Here is a 6,200-nt window from a genome sequence, read left to right as displayed (position 1 = left end):
GCAGTAATATGTCATTTAGCCATTTGCAGCCAAGACTACAGGAAGTTGCCATAATATAAGAAGAAAAGAATTAGAATTCTATTTTGATAGGGAAGCGTCATTCCCTCATCTGATTTTTTTGTCATTCTCAGGGATATAGGGAGCCAGCATGATAGTCAAACTTTGTACTTGTATGAGTACTTCGTAAAGAGTGTAGATACAAGGAATTCCTACGACTTAACATATGTCAAGCATCGCAACCTCGAGTCTCACATTAGTATTTCATGTGTGCTCTTTTTGGCACTATTCAGGTTAAGTCTGTGCTCCTTCTTTTTTATCCCTTTTTCTGGAATCATACATAAACATTAATCACAGTCCTATAATATTTTATCAATAAATGGCAGGTTCCCATAGTTTAAAGCTTTTAGGTATATATTGATATTATAGCAAGAATATATATTAACTTCTATTACTGCAGGAAAATATTAATATTAATTATGTGTACCTTCAGTACAAAAATGAGAAAAAATCAAATATTCTAATCAAAATAAAGAAAAGAAATAATAAAAATAAGGAAAAAATCAGTAATTCAATGTGTTCTCAAAAAAAAAAAACAGCATCCACTTGTCTAAGGATTATTATGCATGCGATAGGTTTCAGTCAATCAGTCTCAGCAGAAGATGCTTTCTTCACATGTGAGCAGTGAATCCAGACTGTGCCTGCTTTGTTATCAGTTGTTAATGTTCAGGACAAAGAGCAGTTCGCCACCTGATTTACTTTGTAACCCTGTACCAAAACTATGCTTATATCATTTTATCCACTTGGCTGCTCCTGGACAGTAATCTTCTAGCCAAGAGTAGTTTCCCAAGATCTCTCATCCTCCTGGTCTTTAACCATTAGTATCATTACCCAAAAGAAATGCCATTGTAAAAATCCCAAACTAGATGGCATTGGAAACTAATACAGAAACTTCCTTACACACATGATCTCATTTTAACAATCCTGTGAGTTGAAAGTGTAATTCTCCCTATTTTAGTTATGAATAAACAAAAGCTTCAAAAAGTTTGAGGACTATTGTTCATTTCTTCTGACTACTTTTACACTGGGAAGTGACTTTTCATTTCATATATTTCTATTAATTTCTTATGCATCTTGGCTATCAGACCCATATCAGAGATATTTAATGAAAATATTTTCCCCATCATATGCTTTTTTTTTATCCCTGTAATATTTTAATTAAATTAACTATATTATGTAAATGAAAAGTATCAGCAGCATCATGTTCTAACTTAAAATATGATAAATTTAAGCCACATGCCCAAAATCACACATCTAGTAACTAAGACTGAATTCAAATTCATTTTTTTTCCAATTTCAAATTCAGTGTTCTTTTCATAAGACAGGAAGTTCTCAAAGAAGACCGTGAAAGCCAGGGAATTGATAAATGGACTAGAGAGAATCACTACAGATTCTTGAGAGCAGAGTAATAGGATAAAGACCATAAATTTAGTCTGCTCTAGAAATATTAGTCTAGCAGTAGTATACAAGGTAAATTAGAAAAGAGAAAGGTTAAGAGAATAGTTAAGAAGCTATTAAAATATATCCAGATGCGACTTTTGTTTTAATAATAGATTTGAAACAAATTGTTTTCCAAATATATTTCAAGAGAATAATCAACAGCATTTGGTATCAGAGGGAAAAAAATATTAGCTTTTATCTCTTTCTATGACTTGTTAGCCATGAAACCTTGGACAAGTCATTTAATCAAGAGTCCCAGTTTAAAGGGAGAAGAAATGGAAGGAGTGTCCAATTTTATGTCTAGGGCTTAAAAATCATTGCAGACAATAACCACAGCCATGAGATTAAAAGACGCTTGCTCCTTGAAAGAAAACCATGGCAAATCTGGACAGCATACTAAAAAGCAGAGACACCACCTTGTTGACAAAGATCCATATTGTCAAAGCTATGGTTTTTTTCAGTATCGATTATACCTATGAGAGTTGTACTATAAAGAAAGCTGAGCATTGCTGATCATATATGGAATATATTTTGTAAACTTTAAAGCACTACATAAGCAGAATCAATGCTTTCAAATTGTGGTGCTGGAGAAGAATTTCAAAAGTCTCTTGGACAGCAAGGAGATCAAATTGGTCAATACTAATATAAATTAATTCAAACTATTCACTGTAATGTCAAATTCTGAAGCTGAAGCTTAAACACTTGTTCACATAATGAGAAGCAAAGACTCATTGGGAAAGACCCTGATGTTGGGAAAGATTGAAGACAAAAGGAAAAGGAGACAGTGGAGAATGAGATGAATAGAAAGTTCATGGAAGCAACAAATATGAGCTTGGACAGACTTCAGGAGTCTGTCTAAACAACTAAACAACAATGACTAAATAACAAAAAAAATAGTTGTATTTACCCTACCTATGAAATAATTTACCTAAAAAATGCATGTAAATGTTAATGTTCTATATAAATCTGAGACATCATTATTGTTGTTGTTTTCTTTTTATGTAAGGAAACCAGATGATGCCAAGATTCCTATGCTACTTAACTAAGATAATGATGGTGCCATCATGAACTATATACTTCACTTGGTTATTGGGAGAAGGGAATGAAATGACAGATGAAAAAATATTTTAAATTATCTAAAATTTATTGACATCTTCAGGTTTTTATTACCTATATATCCACACCACTTCTGCCTCCCAGGTAGTCTTCTCTTATAACAAAAAAAACAAAAACAAAAACAAAGAGAGTTTATCAGAATTAACTAATTATATATAGTGTTACACATCAATAAGTTCTCCAGTTCTGCATAGAATAGATTGAGGTATACTCATATTTTTTCCTTGAGGGCAATCTCACAGAATTCAGTTTTAATTGTTTTGTTATCTTTTCTATATCCATTGTTATAACCATTTTGCATATTGTTTTCCTGGTTGTCCTTATTTTATTTTTGCAATAATTTATAAGTCTTCCTATGCTTCTGTATATTTATTATATTTACCATTTCTTATAACACAATAATAGTTCATTACATTTATGTCCCACAATTTTTTTAGAAATTTTCCAAATGATAGGCAGCTACTTTACTTATAATTCTCTACTATTGCAAAACATTTGGCTATAAATTTAGGAGTCATCTTTTTTTTTAATTGACCTCCTTTCATGGCGCCTAATGGTGGGATCTATGAATCAAAGGAAATTAACATTTAAGTCATTTTCTTAACACAAAAATAAATTGCTTTTCTGATTTGTAGTTCCACCCCTAGCATTTTGGTGTGTCTGTCTTTCCATCACTCCTACCTTAATTATTCTTTGTCTTTTGTCATCTTTGCAATTTAGGGATAAAACCTTGGAGTGGTTTTATTTGCATTTTTCTTATTATTGGTGATTTGGAGCAATCTTTTATATGACTGTTTAAGAACTATTTGTTCATACCTTTGAATACGTATTGATCAGGGACTAACATATGATCTTACAAATTTGTGCTTTGTTGCCTATGTATCTTGAATATCAAACTCTTTTATCTGATGAAATATTTCCCCAGTCAACTGCTTCCCTTCTGAGTCTAGAAATACTATTTTTTAAGTTAGATATGCCATCATCATGTTATAATTCACAGAAAGATTGCTCAAGTTTTTTTTTTGTTCCTCCAAGAAGATAAAGTAAATAAGAATTACATATAATGAAAATATTCTTTGATTTCCTTCTACTTTTTTATAATTACCATATTATTTTTGATTGGAAATATGTAACAACTATTCTGAAAAATAACCAAAAATGATTATAAAAGGTAGAAGGTACTTTCAGTTCAACAGGAAGAAATATTTTACGTATTCCTCATCGACTCCTGAATAAAGTTGAAAACTCCCCATGACATTCTAGATCCTCCCCATCTGGGTTCTATCCTACCTTTACTAGCTTTTCTCATACTATCCTCTCCAAGCTTCTGCCTTCAACTCATATATTTTACACTCTGCCCTAGCTAGACAACTCACTATCCTGAAGTTTGCTTGTCTCTGAATATTTGCTTGAGACTTTCACTGTGCTTGGTGTATACACCCCAATTCCTCACTCTCTAAGCCCCAGTCTCTATTGGTTGAAATGCTACCCATCTTCCTTGAGTCTAAGCTTTAGAGGGCAGGAAATGTTATTTTTCCTCTTTGTATTCTTTGTACCTGGGACAGAACCTTGCACATAGAAGTCATTTAATAAATGTGGGATTTTATTTTGAATCATTCAAGACCCAGACCAAATGCCAACTTTTCAAAAGAAAACTTTTCTAATTCCAGTTAGAAGATCTTTCCTTTCTTACATCTCACATGACACCCTGAACTTCTTTTATGCATTTAACATATTTTTTGTATTAAGCTTATAGATCTGTTTTCCTATTAGATTTCAAATTCCTTTATATGAGGAAGCATTCCTTCTTTATCTTTGTACTTTTCTGCACGCTTTGCATACTGTAAACACTTAAGAAATTTTGTGTTATTTCTTTAATAGAATTCTGCTAGGCCTTTCTTTTCCAAAAAGAATTATCTACTAATTTTTAGAAGGGTAAGTAATCAGAAAAAATAGTTACCGACACTTCTGTATTTTTCTTATTATTCCATTATTGCATTGCTATAGCAACAAAAACATTTATGTCGAGTTAACAAATAAGTGTAAAAATGTTACCAGGAAACTATTTATTACATACATTTATGAGGTTTTAGGCCACTGAATATATGAGAAGCATTTGGCACTGCTTATTACTGATTCTTTCTTGCTACTTACTGTTATATAAAATAAGATGTCTTAGGGCAGGAAAAACAAAAGGAGAAATAGAACTTCTTCATTTGTGTTTCATGCTTGAATCTAGCTAGGGTTAAAAGGAGAATATTTGAAAGAATTATTGGAGCCACAAGGTATGCAACTTAGAATAAAATACTAGTAATGTCTCATTTTTATTCAGCAACTTTACCACCACCACAACATCTTCACCAAACAAGCTTGGCTCTTTCTGTAGCACATAAAATTTAATCAACCCATTTAAATTATTATTCCTAATCAAATATATCTCTTATTAAGAAAATAGTAAGGGGAGAATCTAGGTGGCTCACTAGATGGAGAATCAGGCTTAGATAAGGGAGGTCCTAGATTCAAAAATGGCCCTAGGCACTTCCTAGCTGGATGATCCTGGGCAAGTCACTTAATCTCCATTGCCTAGCCCTTGACACTCTTCTGCCTTGGAACCAATACTTGCTATCAATTCTAAAATGGAAGGGAACTGAAGGTTTAAAGAAAAGATAGAATAAAAACCATTACTAAGTTTGGGGCACATTTTAGAAAGGATGCAGATAGGTTGGAACATGAACATATAATCATCATGCACCTATAAAAATAGACTCGAATCCAGGACTTCAATCCCCACAAGCCTTTGCTCCACTTACCCAGAATACTTTGTAATCTCACCTGGGCAGAGAGCGAGATGGGTATATAGAAATAGAAACTAATTTCTACCTGCCTCAGTTTCCCTAAATTTTAATCTTTACACACCATGTCTTTGTAGCTCTTCAAAAATGGTCATTTGTTTCCTACGTCCATTTTAAACACTTAAGTCTTTCAATAAGGAAAGGGAAAGAGAAGGAAAGGTTGATGGAAAGAAGTAGCTCTGTCAACCTGCAACAAAGAGAGATAGCTTTAGGGAATGGAAGACAAAGATAGAGTCATTAGTGGGACAAATGTATATAGATTATGAAGTATTTATCTTTTTCCTTTCTCAAAATAGATTTTCTTTGATTCTTGAATAAAGGCAGACTAAAATGTGCTTTATCTCTTAGGAGGCCACAGAATGACCTATTTTTGCTTGTTAGCCATAGGCCCAAAGGCTTATCTTATACCCCACGAGTGATGTGATGGTTTAAATTAACTTTATTGATTGAGACCCCTAGATACACATGGAATTTCTACCACTAGTATTTGACCTAAAAAATTCTGAGAAATATGTGAGGAATTGCAATAAACCCAAGGGAATAGTGAGTGAGGGTATGCAAAAAGTCCCACAAACATCTTTTTTCTTATTGTTTTTATTAGAAAAATGATTCTAATCTACAAAAGGAAATGGTTTTTAAAATGGTTTTAAGTGAATTGTTGTGTTGATCAGCCAGTGAAAACAGGAAATCTGAAATCAATGAACGTAATCAATTCAGCACATTTCCATTCCCTTT

This window comes from Monodelphis domestica, chromosome 5 (assembly GCF_027887165.1).
Source record: "Monodelphis domestica isolate mMonDom1 chromosome 5, mMonDom1.pri, whole genome shotgun sequence".
Lineage (NCBI taxonomy): Eukaryota > Metazoa > Chordata > Mammalia > Didelphimorphia > Didelphidae > Monodelphis > Monodelphis domestica.
The sequence above is the reverse complement of the archived record's forward strand: the minus strand, read 5'-3'. Positions refer to the sequence as shown.